Raw genomic sequence first — 17,818 nt, forward strand, 5'->3', positions numbered from 1 at the left:
TACCTCATAAGCACAAGACCAACACAGGATTCATAGAAGTAGTTAACTCAATCGTAGTAATATATAAGAGAAAGATTTTATGTAAGGATATATTGCAGAAAGAAAGAATTAGTTGGTACACAGAAAGATATGAAGCGATTTCAATCTCACAGTTTAAGGGTAGACAGAGTGTGTATACACCCATACCATAGTGGTCGGTCGATTCTGAGTCATGTCACCCACAATCTCTAACCATTGGTTATGATAGTGACACGGACACCAACCAAGTAGTCTTTATCTACCGACATGGCTCACATCAGAATTTAGTGATTTCAAGGAGTGACGCCAAGTTTTCGTTTGTTCACCCCTAACTTCCCTCCAACCATCCCAAACACTTGTCAACATTGCACGTTGTGGTAATCGGTGTTCATGCATACGTAACAAGTGATCCAACCATCTCAGTCGATGAAGATTCATAACCTCATCAACTGATTCACCATTACCCCCTAATACCCTGCGTCTAACCTCACTATTACTTACCCGATGATCGCAGCAGATGATCACAATATTTCTAAGGCATCTGTGGTCAGATACTAGTAGCTTTCGAGTATCTTCTATACTTAATGGCTATATTTCGCAGCCATAATATAGAACAGAAGGAACTGCTGCACAGCATATTTGCCCCCTAATTGATAGACAAATATCTCTCCTCCGCCTAAGGTGACAAGTTGGCAAAGGCCAAACGAGCTTTCTGAATCCGTGCTGAGATTTAGCGTGCTTTTGATTCGGTTGAACGTTGGTTTGGCAGTCTCAGTTCACGTATACCTGCTGTTGCACAACAACTTATATAGAGGTGCTGTATTTCTTTGAAATTCTTGACAAACCGACTGTAGAACGCCGCTCTTCCCAGGAACTGTCTCAACTTCCTTTTCGAAATAGGTACTGCAATATTTTCTATGGTAAGAATTTTCTCCGGCAATGGTTTCATTTCTCCATTTCCCACTTTATGTCCCAACAGCGTGACGCTATTTCTCGCTATCTGCGACTTGTCCTTATTAAGTCGAAGTCCAAATTCGTCAATTTGCTTTAAAACCGCTTCCACGTGCTTGACATGATCTGTTTCTGTCTGACTGTACACAACTACATCGTCGCCATATACCTCGACATTATCTAGATTCTTGAGCAGTAGTGTCATTAATCTTCTGAACGTGAACGGTGCATCCGCAAACCCGAACGACATTTGTTTAAACTGATACTGTTTATCACGTACAGTAAACGCTGTCTTGCTCTGATCGCTCTGTTTTATAAGCAGTTGCCAAAAACCTGACCGTAAATCCAGCACTGTAAACACCGCGACATTCTGTAGTCAATGTAATGTTTCCAACACTGTTGGTATTGCACAAGGTTTCACGTCTCTTATATTATTCAATTCTCTGAAGTCGACACAAAATCTATACTTTCCATTTGGTTTCTTTACCAAGAGTACCGGTGAACTGTCCGCTTCCTCATTTATACCTTATTTCAACATTTCCTGCACCTGACGATTTACCTCAGCCTCTAAATGCACCGGGACACGACGTGTTGCAAATATATTTACTCGGTCGTTGTTTATCGGGATTTCGTGCTTTACTTTGTCACCAAATCCATACGGCTCCCTGTTGGGGTGGTACAGAAATCGCTCGCAAAAGACAAGCAAGCATGAAAAAACACTAAGAAGTGTTTCGTCCAATCAGCGTTCATTTGGAGTTTTGGCCAAAAATATCAAGGTGGCCAAACATCACATGCGAACGCTCTGATTGCTGGCTACTACAGTGCTACTGTGTTTAGTAGCGTTCCAGAATATTCCAGCGACACAAGGACATTTAGATATATTAATAAAACCCTATATTTTCTGTAATTAAATGAACCTTGGGACAAAGTATTTTCTTTCAGACTTGTGTCTTCTCTGTGTTGTTCAAGTCGCTCTGTAGTTGTAGACTGCGAGTTACCGGAATAGCTTAGGAAACTAATATAGCGTTCAATCCACACGACTTATCAGTGGCAACGGGGATGAAAACTACAGTGAATATTTCCTTGGAGCAATTAGAAGCCTGTATGGTGCGTCAAGAAACGAGGTTTGAAGAGTTGTAAATTAGATGCATGGAAACCCTGATGCAGAAATTCTGCCTGTCCGAGAGAAACCCTGCTTCTAGTGAATCACAAGTATCTTCAGTCATTAACGCCATCCATGAATTTAATTTTGATGGCGTAGCAGGTGTAACTTTCGAGTCTTGGTTTAGGAAGTATAAAGACTTGTTTTATATTGATCTTTGCAAACTGGATGATGCTTCAAAAGTCAGAATACTTCTTAGAAAACTTGGGACTATGGAACATGAACACTATAGCAACTTCATTCTTCCGAAGAACTAAAATCTAGTGACCACGAGATTTTAGTTTTGATGATACAGTCAAAACCCTATCCCAAATCTTCGGAGAACAATCATCTCTATTTAATATCCGTTACCAGTGCTTCAAGTTAACGAAAGAACCAGATGACTTCAGTGAAGCATGCTGGAACTGTGAACAGAGAATGTGAAAGGTTCAGATTGTCGTCCATGTCTGAAGATCAGTTTAAATGCTTAGTATTTATCTGCAGCTTTGGTTCATCCGAGGATGCCGATATCCGAACCAGAATCCTGAGCAGACTCGAACACTGCCCTAACATGACCCTGCAGGAAGTGACTACCGAGTGCCAAATGTTAGTAAACTTGAGGCATGATACCTCAATGGTAGAAAACGGCAACTGCTTCCATAACGTCAATGTGGTCAAGAGGAAAGTCTTTCAAGGTTCCAGTACATATAATTATCGAAATAACAACGACAAACTATCATCTTCATGCTGGGCATAAGGAGGTTGCCACTATAAACGGTTCTGCCCGTACAAAGAACATTGTTGTGGTAAGTGCCTTTGGAAGAGGCATAAAGAAAACCTCTGCAGGAGAAGAAACTGTAAACAACATTCCTTGAAACCTTACCCAAAGAAATACAGAGATAGTGCTCCAACCAACAAAATATTGGTATCACATAACAGAGCACGAAGCTGCCACCAAAAAAGTACGTAACCTTGAATACTAATAAACACCGTACTCGCCTTCAGCTTCATACAGCTTCTGATTTTACTCTAATCAGCCCAGAAACATGGAAGAACATTGGAAGACTCACAGTTTTCCCAACAACACAGCTGGCACACAGTGCATCTGGGGGAAGTTAAATATTGTTGGACAACTGCCGTGCACTGTTTCTAAAGGTACTGTAACAACAAATGCAACAGTATATCTTACAAAGAAGCCAGCAGTCGACTTAATAGGGTTAGATCTTATAGAAACTTAAATTAGCAGACCATTCTATTAACAGTATCTGCAGACGAATCAGAACAGATAACACCCCAGAGTGGAGCCAGAAAAATGCCATGCTACAAAGACATCGAAACGTGATTAGAGAAGGATTGTGGGAATGTACGAAGGCCTAAGCAGTGCTAACTCTAAAACCTGCAGCTACTCCTGTTTTTCGACCTAAAAGACCTGTATTCCATGCTGCTCTTCCAATAGTTGAACAGGAATTACAACTGTGGTGGACCAAAAGTATAATAACCAAAAAGCAGCGATAAAGTTATTACATCCAATATTAATGTAACAATAATAATTTATAAATTAACAACACAAATTAAAAGTTCAGGGACGTTACTTAAATCGGCTAGTCGTTGCGTATTCTGTTGAGTTTTGGTATCAAAAATCCACAATTATAAATGCGTAATAATTCCACAGAGGTAAATATGACGCCAATAGGTTTCTCTGACGTAGGATATACTGGGAATGACACTGTAGTCTGAAATGAGGATAATATCCAGTTTAGAACGCAATTGACTTGGTAACGAGCGAGAATAGAACAATGGGTATGTGCGTAGCAGTGTATTTGCAAACAACCGATAGTGTGTGTCACGCTATGTTAGAATTACAACGGAAAAAGTGTTCAAGGTCATTGACTAATACAACACGTACAGTCATTTAATGATAAATGTACATACAGTGAAAAATTGACAAAACGAATACAAATAACATTGAAAACTATTTACAAAATAAGCTTGTCAGTCATATCTCCACACAACGACTTCAGCAAATGGGTGTTTTCGAGCCTGTAAACTTCTCGATTTGGGCTGCACCAATAGTAGTGGTCAAGAAGTGGAATGGAAGTGTCCGTCTATGTGCAGACTATTCTACGGGATTAAATGAACATCTAGAGTCCCAACAGCATCCGTTGCCCTTACCGGAAGATCTCTTCGCTAAGCTGAACGGTGGCAGATATTTTGCAAAATCGGACTTATCAAACGCATAATTACAAATACTTGTATCGAATGAAAGCAAAGATCTCTTAACGATCAACACACACAAAGGTCTGTACCGGTATAACCGACTACCTTTTGGAGTGAAGACAACGCCCTCTATTTTCCAGCAAATTATGGGTACCATGTTACAAGGTATTCCAGAGGCAGCAGCCTACTTAGACGACGTCAATATTATGGCAGTAGAAAAAATGGACCTGCAGAAGAAACTGGACCAGGTACTAGAACGCATAGCCGATTATGGTTTTCGCCTCCGAGCGGAAAAGTGTGACTTCTATATGCAGCAAGTACGGTACCTTGAGTTCATAATAGATAAAGATGGAAGACGACCAGATCGAGAGAACATTGAAGCAGTGAAAACAATGCCTTGACCCAGGGACATTACTACCCTACGATCATTCTTGGGATTGGTCAGCCATTATGGTACCTTCCTCCCCGATCTCCATCGTCTACGTGTTCCACTAAACAATTTACTACAAAAGAATACAAGATGGGATTGGTCTGCAGACTGCCAAGTGTCTTTCGGGAAAATCAAGCAACTCCTAACTTCCAATCTCTTATTGACACATTACGATCCTTCGCTAGCGATAGTCGTCGCTTCAGATGCTTCTAACTATGGTGTGGGCGCAGTTATCTCTCACATTTTTCCTGATGGGTCTGATAAAGCTATCTCACACGCTGCCTGATCTTTGACAACGACCAAAAGGAACTATAGTCAGACCGAGAAGGAAGCATTGTCGATTATGTTCACTGTCAAGAAACTTCACAAGATGATATTTGGACGTCAGTTCACCCTATTAACTGACCATAAGCCATTACTAGCCATCTTTGGGTCGAAGAAAGGTATTCCTGTACACACTGCAAATAGACTGCAACGTTGGGGAACTACACTCTTGGGTTATGACTTCAAGATCAAGTATCAGCCCACTACTGATTTTGGACAAGCTGACGCTTTATCTAGACTGATTGGCTCACAAGTAAAACGGGAAGAAGACGCTTTGCTGGCAGCAATCGGGACGGAAACAGAAGTACATCGAGTTTTGGAAGACGCAGTTGATGGCCATCAAAGAAGCCACGGAGAATGACAAGACTTTAAGAGAAGTTAGTGGTTATCTTCTCACCAATTGGCCGAGTCGTCGTTTTCAATGAGAAATGCTATGATATTTTCGCTGACGGAACTCACTTATGATGGTCGACTCATGTATTATGTTTGCTGACAGAATTATTGTCCCAAAAGTTTTGCGCTATAAGATTCTGAGACGATTCCACAGCGGTCATCCTGGTATCAAAGTTACGCACACTGGCATACGATGAACCAAAAATCGAAACCAGTATCAAGCTGCACGTAGACCCGGAGTAGAGGTTTTGTTTTTCGTAAGGTGGGAGGTGTTGGGGTGATACAGAAGTCGCTCGCAAAAGACAAGCAAGCATTAAGAAACACTAAGAAGTGTTTCGATCGATCAGCGTTCATTTGGAGTTTTGGCCAAAAATATCAAGGTGGCCAAACGTCATATGCGAAAGCTCTGATTGCTTGGCTACTACAGTGCTACTGTGTTTAGTAGCGTTCCAGAATATTCCAGCGACACAAGGACATTTAGATATATTAATAAAACCCTATATTTTCTGTAATTAAATGAACCTTGGGACAAAGTATTTTCTTTCATACTTGTGTCTTCTCTGTGTTGTTCAAGTCGCTGTGTAGTTGTAGACTGCGAGTTACCGGAATAGCTTAGGAAACTAATATAGCGTTCGATCCACACGACTTATCACTCCCTATCTCCAGTGAACAGTTTCGCGTACTTTTTGCATAACTCGGTTATGTTTGGTTTCTTCGACGAGACATCCGCTGCCACTCTTATTTCAGCCACTTCGCTAGTTTCGTGTATTGGCCGTGAACCATACTTTGTGATCACCTTATCGCTTCTTAAGTCAACTATCGCTTTTAGTTCTCATAGAAAATCTACTCCTAATATCGGTCTCGATAAGCTTGTGTTTACCACGAACGGAAAAATTATCTCAGCATCTCTCACTTTTACGATGCTGTTAGATGCCCCCAACACCTCTAACATATGGCCTCTTGTAGTGTGGACAGCTAATGTACACGGCCTGAGTCTCTCACATTGCTCTTTGCCTATTAACGATACTGCTGCCCCTGTATCGATCAGACAAATTAAATCTCGTTCATTTATGTTCACTCTCGTTTGCACTGCGCCACTGTCTACTAACGCAACAGCCCTCAGATTCTCAGGATAGAAAGAACACTCGTTGTAACGTCCAAAATATCTGCGTCTTCGTCTTGTTGGACAGTTTATCTTCCAATGTTCTGTCCCTCCACAAGCGTAACATTTATCGTTCCTTTTATGGTTCACTCGTATTGCTGCAATCTCACGCTCCATCTCCTCAATCTTCTTCTCGACGTTATTTATCTCCAGACCGGAGCTACGGCTGAAGAGTCACCTTCGCCAGTTCACTGATATCAATTGGTTGCGCTGCGTTCACTAGTTTCAGCTGTTGGGAGACGGTGGCGGGCACGCTCTCGATAAACTGCTACGCCAGCAACTGTGCTCCGGACTCCTCATCCAGACTCGGCAGCGCAAGGCGTAACAATCTTGTAAGCTCCATAGTCAGCACCAGCGGGTCACCATCGACCGGCAACCTCACCAACTGGAACCCCTGCAGTGCCTCCTCTCTGTCCACTGGGCTGTCGAACTCCGTCACCAACCGCCTCGTGACTGTCTCTCATGCCTTCGCCCTGGCTCTCAGCAGCGTCCCCAGCACCACCAGCATCGCCCTAGGCTCCTTCACCCGCACCAGCTCCGTCACGGCCTCAAACTGCTTCAGGGAATTCAGCACATCTCCGTCCTCCAACACCTTCGGCCATGGAATCTCCGTCCTTAGTAGAGGCGACATCAAATGTAGTGAAGGAGAATACAGGTGTGGACAACCGAATTGTATTTAGCGCAAAATTACAGAGTTACTTGGTAAAATTGAAAAACCATATAGTAAATCGTCAATTTGCAAAATGTCAATGCATCATATCAACCTGGATTGTTCCTGTTGCAAACATCAATCGATTGTCTCACATTTCATTGTTCGTGAGTTTCCTTACAAATGGCATTGTGTTGTCGCTCTTCCTTTCTTGATCTTCCCCCATCTTCTACTGCCAGACATTATATTTTTAACTCGCGTCATATACTAATTATATCAACATAAGTAGCACGCACCACAGTACTTTCGTATAATGAGGTGATGCCTAATCGGTTAAACCATTTATATTACTATTATTAAGTTGAAATACACTTTCTATATACTTAGTCAGTCTACAATATGATACCAGAGACCAAATATATCCTGGAGACTGAAGGCCGTGGGTTCGAATCTCGCGGGAGGAATCGTGGATGGGCACTGCTGAGGAGTCTCACAATAAGACGAAACGGCCGTCCAATGCTTCCAGGTTTTCAATGGTGATCTAGCTTCAATCGACTTATGATCTCAACTATTAGAATTATTATAATATCCACAAAACCCTTTCTCATATTGAAACGAGAACATTTTCTGCTGCCAGACATTGCATTTTCAACTACTACTTACATCGATATAAGTAGCACACACCACATCATTTTCATAAGTTACAATAAAAATTATACTACCATTTGTGATTGAACAACCCTAACGTTTTCCTTATTGATGGATGAAGAAGATATTTAACTTCCTTGTTTAATTCAATGGAATACTTTGAGTAGAGGTTGATCACCGTAAATAATTCTGTATAATTCACATTTTACACAGAGATAATTTAATGAAATTAAGGCGAATGCAATCAACAGTCTTATTCTGTGAAGCAGTAGACAAAACCACTTTCTAAACAAGATTCATTCTAAACATACCGATACCTCTTCAGCATCTACGGATATATGTTAAGGAATATTCTGAAACAACAGTGAGGCAAATATAAACAATTTTCATTGTGTGAAGTTTCCCACTATCGAGTAGATTTATTGAATTGCGCACGGTTGAATGGAAATGCTGGAATGTTTGACAATCCAAAATGTCGTATAATAATTCGAAATGTAGATGATCGTTCAGATAACTTCGTTGAAATAGTTTGATTATGTGACTTTCGATAAACGACACTTGAGCACCGAAATTTTAAGTGGATCATCGAAATTGAGAACGACGAAGAAAGCGGAGTTTTTACTGATGACGATTGAGTATGTCACAAATCTAGCTTTGATACATACACTAAGCAGTAAACCGCTAGAATCGTAAAAGTGTAGATGATGACTGGTGATTCAAAAAGATTTCTAATTAGGTCACGTTATTGTTCATGATAGAAATTCAATTACGACAGCCTGAAGGCACACATTAGGAAATCAAATATGACCAAATGATAAGTGAATAAATTGGACATCAAAGCTTTTTCAACAAAAAAAATATGAAAGAAAATCAAAATCTAATGAAATCAATCCCATATCATTTTGACGGATATACGTATACTACTTATATGATGAGGAAGTAGTCCATTTTCATATCCAAAGACACGAAAGTTTGCCAGTTGTGAATGATTAAGCAAAACAACTAGTGATGACAACCTACTGCTACGACTACTACAACTACTACTACTACAACCACTACTACTACCACTACTACTACTACTACTACTACTGCTACTACTACTACTACTACAACCACTACTACTACCACTACTACTACTACTACTACTACTACTACTACTACTACTACTACTACTACTACTACTACGACTACTACTACTACTACTACTACTACTACTACTACTACTACTAACAACACCAAAATCTTATATAACATCAGCAGCAGTACCATGAAAAACACTGTTATATATATCAGATTCAAAGAGAAGAAATAAGGCAAAGATTACCAAATAAATCAAATTTAAACGAACCGTAAAGGCTTCAAGGAAAGTAATTATTCTAGTTTCTATATTCAGTGAAACATACTCAATAAATGTAACTAGTCCGAAGAAATGCCCATTCGGACAAACACCATGAATAAATGAAGGTTGGTTAAGATGTCTCTCTTCTCCTTCATACGAGTTTGATCCTGTTCGAATACAAAAATGGAAGATTGAAAAGTAAAGAATATAAACAGAGTAAATGCGTGCAAATAAGAAAAATCGGGTTCATCGGAATGGGATAATTATGATTTATTTCATATCTGGGAGACCTACAGTAAGGATAGAAAGCAACGTTGTGGCAAAATGTCAATAAAAATGATGACACTACAGGAAAATGTATTACTTTTCCTCAATATTCAAGACTCCCATTGTGAAAATTAGAACAACGCATATAAGCAAACAATATTGTTTTCAATTAGATCGTCATCAGTCAAGTCATCTTGATCTTCTCTTTCATAAACCTCATACTTCTATTCATTGCTTCAGATTTTTTTCTTGATTAGCAGTACATATCTTGACAAAAACAACAGTTACATCAGACAATAATTCGGTTGAAACAAAAAAAATGATTAGTAAGTGAATTTGTTTCCAGACTCCATTTTGAACACACCATTGAATTCACATGAGATCAAGTTCATAACCCTCGAGTATAGCCATGAGCATGATACTGTTGAGTTGTTGGTCCAAGTGTTAGCGAATTCGCCAACCTAATCACACATCATCGACGAATAATTGTACCAATTCCTGAGTTTTGCTGTTCCTTCTTGGCCAAATGTATTCAGTCAAAACGTCTAATCAATTTGTAAATCAACATTTTAACCATCCAATTTATTCTTATTATGCTGTTCTTTTAATTGATTATTAATTAGCTAACACTATGTGAATGAAAATCAGGTCATACTACTCCTCATATCTAAATGAGTGAAACTATGTATCGTTGTGAAATAATCAATCAGCCAGACATTTCTCATTTGTGCACTTTTAAATTTCTTACTATTAATCTGGTGAAATGTTAAAAGACTACTTGCGATACATTCTGTACAACGTATAGATTGAAGTTCGGATTAAAAGTACAACGACAGTTGAATTAATCTCCTTTGACTTAGGCACGCGTGAAATATCTCATCACATGGAAGGAAATCAACGACAAGAATTGAGATATGCTATGGCGTTTGACCAATAATTCATGTTCGTGCAGGCGAAGAGGAAGACGGCATTCACTTTGTCCGATGTAGTGATTTTCACAATTGACATAATCTATATTGTAGATGATGTTCAATTATTATTCTTTTGTCGTTTCATCTTTTGATTTGCATAGTATTTGTTGTAATTATATTGTTGCTTTTTGTATGCTACGTCTATTCCAAAAGGCTTCAACAATCTCGTTGTAGTTTCATTATGTGGTACATCTATATTAGAAGATTAAGGTACAAACAATTCTCTATGTACAAACAGTTCATTGTATTCACATAATGATTATACAAACTGTTGTAGCATCGGATCGTATACTGAAGAAAATGTGACATTGTCATCGATGACTCTTATCTCTAAACGTACATGTTTCCTTCTGACAATTTTCACTTCCAATTTCCCTCATACGCGATTTTATTCACACACTATTGCTAATGCTGTTGTAATATTAACTGTAACTGTTCTAAAGAAATCGTCATTTTGTTCACTGTTAATAATAATATTAACTCCAAAATCACCGCCAATTGTTATGGCTTATGTATATTAGTCGATTATTATGTCTCAGAAGCTACTCGTGATTTAATCTTCGCTCGGATATAACACAATCCTTCAACAATAATATACCGTCAAACCAGACACAAACCTACATAGTTCATCTTTTAAGCAAATCTGATACCAGCTTCGACATTGACGTTTCGTAAATACAAGACAATGACAGGTCTAGCACAATGATATAACATTGTAGGAAACAAAATGATGAAATACAAGTTTCACTTAAAAGAGCAGGTCAGTTGGGATATATTTTGAACTTGATTGATTACTGACTAAACATGTCTTCTCCTCTCAATACATTTGACTCATATAAACATTTACGTAACAACAGCATGAGTTATCAAGCAACACAGTTCAAGGGAGGACCTGACATCATGTCTGATTTTTCAAATAGTCTCCAATCTAGTTGATTCCATGTATTAGTACACTTTAGTGTGATGTGAAGTTGTTGTCGAGTTTCTTTGCTTGAACACACACAGACACTGATATATTTGCCTACAATTAGTAAACACTAACAATCTTTAAAATCTGGTAACATGTAAACAAGCATGTGTGAGTGTGTGTGTGCGTGCGTCGATGTTGTCATTATCGTCGTCATCTTTGTTGTTCTGTTCCATTCACCAATTTCTCCTTTTATTTGATCTTCTCACTGTTTTTCCCACCTACCGGAATTTTTATATTGTTTGTTTGAAATGGTTGTTGTTTAAAAAGAATCCTCACATAAGTAGTATCTTTTGTTACGATCAAATTTATTTTTTCCTTTGATGGATTCCATTTGATGGATTGTTGTCTTCTCAAATGTCAAGTGAAGCTTTAGTGTTGAGCTTATTAGCATGGTTGTAAATTTGCAAGTCAGAGGAGAGGTGAGGAAGATATTTCACTGTTGAGAGCCTCTGTAAGGATTCTTTTGTAAACTACTCCATGCGATAAATAGTTTAAATCTATTTTACACAACTAAAGGGTATGACAATATAAGGCAGGCATGAATAAAATGACCAATGTTATATGTGAAAAATGATAATCATTCTCATCTGTTTCTACAGAACTACTTGAAGATGGTGTGATTTGTAAATAAGCCGAGTCAGTTAATGAAGGTCAGAATGAGTTGTAGTGAGGTTTTTCTCAATATAATTATAATCATTATATTAGTAGTAGTAGTGATATAACCGACGTTGTTGTGAATTCAGTATGTAATAAATGCGGTATAGTCGAGGTCAATACGATGAAGAGGAATCAATGTGAATTGGGAAAGATGAATGGGAAGTTTAAGAAAGAAATAAACATAAAAAGAATTTGAATAAGAGATACTGAATACCAGTTACTACCGAGCTAATTAAGCTCTCTGTGTGAGTGAGATTTGTGACATCAATGTTATGTTCTTTCATTCTTTAGAGTTCAGATAATTTTCGAAATACCTAATGGTCTAGTTTCAGATGGAAAGAGACTTAGATTCTCATCTCACAACCACCGTAAGTTCCCTAAAGTGAAGAGATACATCTTTTTGATCATTGTCAACTAACACGATGCATACGTTTATAGGCTCCTCTTGATTGCTTTCAATTACTGGACATTGAACCTTATAATGTGCAACAACATGGAAGAGACCATCTTTATAGATCAACTAATCAATAAGTCGATTCAAAAGATACAACATCAACTTTCTGAGCAACTGATCTTCTCTCTAAAATCCCAATATTTGATCACAGTTTGTAATGTTGAGCATCATCTTATCAAAAGAATTGTAATATGATCGTTACAAATCACTTAACTGGAGGAACAGCTTCATAATAATCAAAATAGTGAATGTTACATATACATTTCAACTCAGAATTCACCACTCGTTAAAATGCAGTTCATTCTCAGTTCAACTAAGAATTTGTTCTTTGCTTCAATCCCACAGATATAAACCTTATTTCATCATGTTGAAGAAAGTAGAAACAGTTATCGAACTAACTAAACTTACAGTAAAAGTGAGTACAACGAATATTTGAATAAACCAGTCAACATTGTAAGAGGGTATTTTGTTGCGGGAAGGTAAGGCCATTCAGATTCAGATTCAACCAGTGTATACCTTCCATCAAATGTTTGTCTCAATGTATCTTGATCATAACCAAAACCATCTTTCACCTAGTGAACAGTGATTTTCAACTTATCTGGCAATCAATATTAATTGATAACTTGCCAAACTGCTCCTGGTGAGGTAGATGATGATGAAGAAACTCCCGACATGTATGCTGCACTACCTCACTTAATATTCTAAATGATTTTCCCTAAGAGCATTTTGAATCTGAAGATGAACACGACATCTTAATAGTGCAGTTGAGGTAATTTGAACATTCGTATGCATTAGACCATGAATTGAATTATGGTGTTTTGATGTACTGTTAGAAGCTACTGATATTTGTATAAGTAGTAAAGAAATCAATCAGTAATGTCCAACAGAAATGACTGAAGCCGGACTTCATGTTCATCTTCATTTTATAATTAAATATTTGCCACTTTGTGGTAGATCGAATCGCCATTTTTGAAGGCATCATCATCAAAAATGCCACCATGAACCTATTAATAAATCTTCCAGATCGATTCGTGAATCTCTACAATATTGAAGTCTGTCGGCAATTAGAAGCGGATTAATTTCAGTTTAGAATTATCAGAATGAGGAAACTTATAGAATAATGTGACTTACTCTCCTTAATCACATTAGCTGCATTACACCAATACTCTTTGAATGATACAATTTTCCGGGAATCGAAGAATCATTCAACATATTGTTGACTAAATCACACTATTAAATGATCAGTGAATAACAAAATATCACAATATTCAATCTGTGTAGATTTCGATTATGTCAAGACACAAATCAAACTACGTGAATAACACGATGGCGCTTGAACGGAATGATCCTGAGTTCGAGTCACGGAGGGAACATCAATTATTGGACGCAGGTACGTCCAGCTGACAAGTCAGAAATAAGGAGAAAAGCACATCATGCATTCCATCGCTAGTCACCAGCCATCTTTCCTGATCAAGATTGAGTTATATTGCGTGACAACTAGATGAGGACAGACCAACGTATTGTGTTCGGAATTCGAAATCGGACAGTCTCCAAGTACAAAGGTATCATTAATTTGTACGAACACCACAAACCTGCATACCGTATGCATTGAGGAATAAGATTTGCAAAGACGAATTGCGAATTCTGTCTGATTCATTGTATTGAATATAACATAACACCACGTTCTTTCATCTTTTCTATATACATCCGATAACATTTTCAAGGTAAAATTGATTACGCCTTCTTCAATCTCAGTGTAAACAACGTGTTTGTCTAATGAACAAAACATATTTGTGTTGACCTCCTTTTTGTTTATAGAATCAGCTATGATTATACTTTGTTCATCATTGATCACCTCATTGCATCTCATTAATCAAAAAATAATATGGTATTCTCTATTGTGTATCGTGGGTGTCATATGAATGTTGGTTGTTGTTTATTTGGCTGACATCAAAACGGAGTGAAATTCACATTTTGCATATTAATATTTCTGCTTTTCTAAAAATAAGATGAAGTGAAAGCAAATGTTCTGGTTGTCAATTCATAGATGGTCCTGTTCCAGCTGTGAATAATCACTGTAAACATTCACCAACTAATGTCAAATGATTGTAGTGGTGGTCGTTTCTTCTCATAAAACCGTCCAGTTTCAGGTCCGTGATTTATCAATCTGTGAAATGTCCATCATTAAATTCGATTCTTTAAAAGTCGACTAGTTATCACGTCCTGTTTATCATTGGTGAAGGAGACTGTGGAGAATAATCCTGATTAAATAATCCACAACACGTTCTGTGTATCTTTTTATATCAATCACTGTGACGGATTAACTCATTGTTAGCCGATATTCTGGATTAACACATTAGACTATTACCCAAGTGTATGCTTTCATTGAACATTAATTAAGTTTGGATATCATAGTTTAATGGAATCCTATGTGTGGCTGGATTCGTTTAGACATATCAGTTGATGCTGAAATTTTTCTTTATAGCTTGAGACCTGGCAACAGAAGACTGCAGTTAACATGAAACTGCTTTGACTAGACAATTCACATAAACTTTTATTCAAGTCAATCCTGTAGCTCGTCTAAGGTTATTGTCGATCATATATTCAAGTAAATGAGGACGATTTAATATGAAATCAGTTTTTCCATAGTTCAGAAAGCAACCTCACTAAAAGTATGCCAAACACAAGAAACAAATTATAGCATACGAACTCTGACCTGGAATTTGAGGGATGTTCTTACGCCACAGCTGTGATGCTTCAAGGTGAAGTCGAGATTATTCCGAAGTCTCAAGACCAACTCCCTTCTAATAACTAGAAGAACACTTAATTAATCTTGATACATGGGATGTCCGGACAATGTGTGAGACCAAGAGGACCATTCAATCATTATGTAAATGAGGAAGTGCAACTTGACAGTTATTATAATAATAATAATTATTATTATTATTATTATTATCATTATTATTATTAATGGCTTTGTTCAATATTATCTTTTGGTACAATATAGAATTCTCGATATTAGCAAAAAGATTGGACACAACATAGATCAAGCGGTTTATTCAATCATTATGTAAATGAGGAATTGCAACTTGACAGTGCTCGGCATCAGCAAACCCATTGAACACAACATAGACAAATGGTTTTGATTCGTTGGAGATGCTCTGATGCCGTTTAAAGATGCACCCGAAGCACTTGTGCGATGCGAATCTCATGAACCCAGAAACACCAAAGCATCATTCGAAACAAAGAAGGAAGGAATCAAAATGAATGCTACTAAATGTTATGCACACAGCAATGATAGCCGTGACAACGACAAAGATCGAGTTTTCGAGGTTGTGCAATCGATCATGGAGAAGTTCTCGGCAAATGACCTGATCATCCCCATTGGAGGCCTGAACGCCAAAGTAGCAATGTATAACACCGGCTTCGAAAATATCATGGGACGACATTGACTGACTGGGAGAAAGAAATGGAAATGGGGAGAGATTTTTATATCTGTGTGCATTCAACAAATTAATTACAGGCATCACAACATCCCCCCACAAATGCATTCACAAAGCTTCACGGCTCTCACCGGATCACACTGCATAGAATCAGACAGATCAAAATAAAAAGAAACATGGAGAAACCAATCAACAACAGCCGAACAATAACATAGGAAATCAAGGCTCGAGCTGAATAAACGGAAGGAAAATAGCAAGTGAAGAGGAGCTTTACAGCAAACAAGCAAACGTACGTGGAAGACCCAGCAACGAGAGCTCATAAAGCTGTAGCTGCAAGAAACATGAAACAACTATACGAAACGACAAACAAACTGGCAGGAAAATATAGTAAACCAGGGTGACCGGTAAAGGACAAAATAGTCAAGTCAATCAATGAGATCCAAGATCAGAGGAATAGATGGGTGAAATACTTCAAGCAACTCTTGAATAGACCAGCTTTGTTGAGTCCTTCGGTGATCAAAGCAGTACACACTGACCTACTTATATATGTCACTCCCGCTAATGAAACAAAGACCTCTGAACTGTGTGCATTTACGAATATGATTTAAGAATTCGCGAATTCTGTCCAATTCACCGCATTGAATATAACAACACACCAAGTTCTATCATCATTTCTCTTACATCCGATAACATTTTCAAAGTAGAATTTATTACTTCTTTAATATCAATGTAAACAACGTGTGCATTTTCTTAACAAACATATTTATGTTGACCTCGTTTGTTTATAGAAACACTAATGATCATACTTTGTTGTCAATTATCACCTCATTCCATCTCATAATGAGATCATATGATAGTGTCTATACTCTATTCTGTCTAGTGGGTGTAATATAAATCTGAGTTAGAATAAAATATTTCGCTTCGTAATAATCTGTTCATGTGACTGACAAAATGATTAGAATTCTGAAGTCATAGAAGATTACTTATTCCGTTAAGGAACATCAAGTGAAAACAATCACTGTTGTGGTATTTATAAAACTCTTGTGTCCAATCCTCATAGCCTTTCATTCGCTGGGGTGTTAATGAAGAAAAACTATCATCAGTACTCATTCATTTATATGTACCACTCTAATCCTTAGGAAATTGATCCATTTCACAGACAATGAAATGAAAATGTCTTTCAGGTCACTTGTGATTGCCATCGGTTGATATTCGCCTTGGACTACTTCTGATTAGCTCTCCATATCATGATATCCCTTATTCATTATAGTTATCTGATTATGAAAATATGTCACTAAATTTTTATGTAACTACAGTATAATTTCCATACAAAAGCTTTCAGGAGTATTGCACAACAATGTTATTCCATCCTGTCGGGTTGGATCACGCACAGTTTCGTTCAAAAGATACTATTTGATTGCTTTATAACACAGAGTGTTTCGAATTCTGGAGGTGTGCTTCAATTCACAATCAAAAGTGAAAGATTCTAGTCAATACAAGCGACATAATCAAAAGTAGGAACAAACCAATATGGCTGCTGTCAAGACTTAGTATCAAGTAAACAGAACATAAATGCAGTTCAGCAAGAAACACAGAAACTTAGTGAAGGCGTAAGAAAAATAAAAACTATAATAAAATACAAATATGACCAATTCAAATGGAATCAAAAAGTATGACAAAATGTACAACTAAACGAACAACAATAGGAACAAACTACAAATGTATACATGGAGGGATTTTCACATACACACACACACACGCACAAAACTATCAAAATGGATCTC

This window comes from Schistosoma haematobium, chromosome ZW (genome assembly GCF_000699445.3).
Source record: "Schistosoma haematobium chromosome ZW, whole genome shotgun sequence".
NCBI classification, from domain to species: domain Eukaryota; kingdom Metazoa; phylum Platyhelminthes; class Trematoda; order Strigeidida; family Schistosomatidae; genus Schistosoma; species Schistosoma haematobium.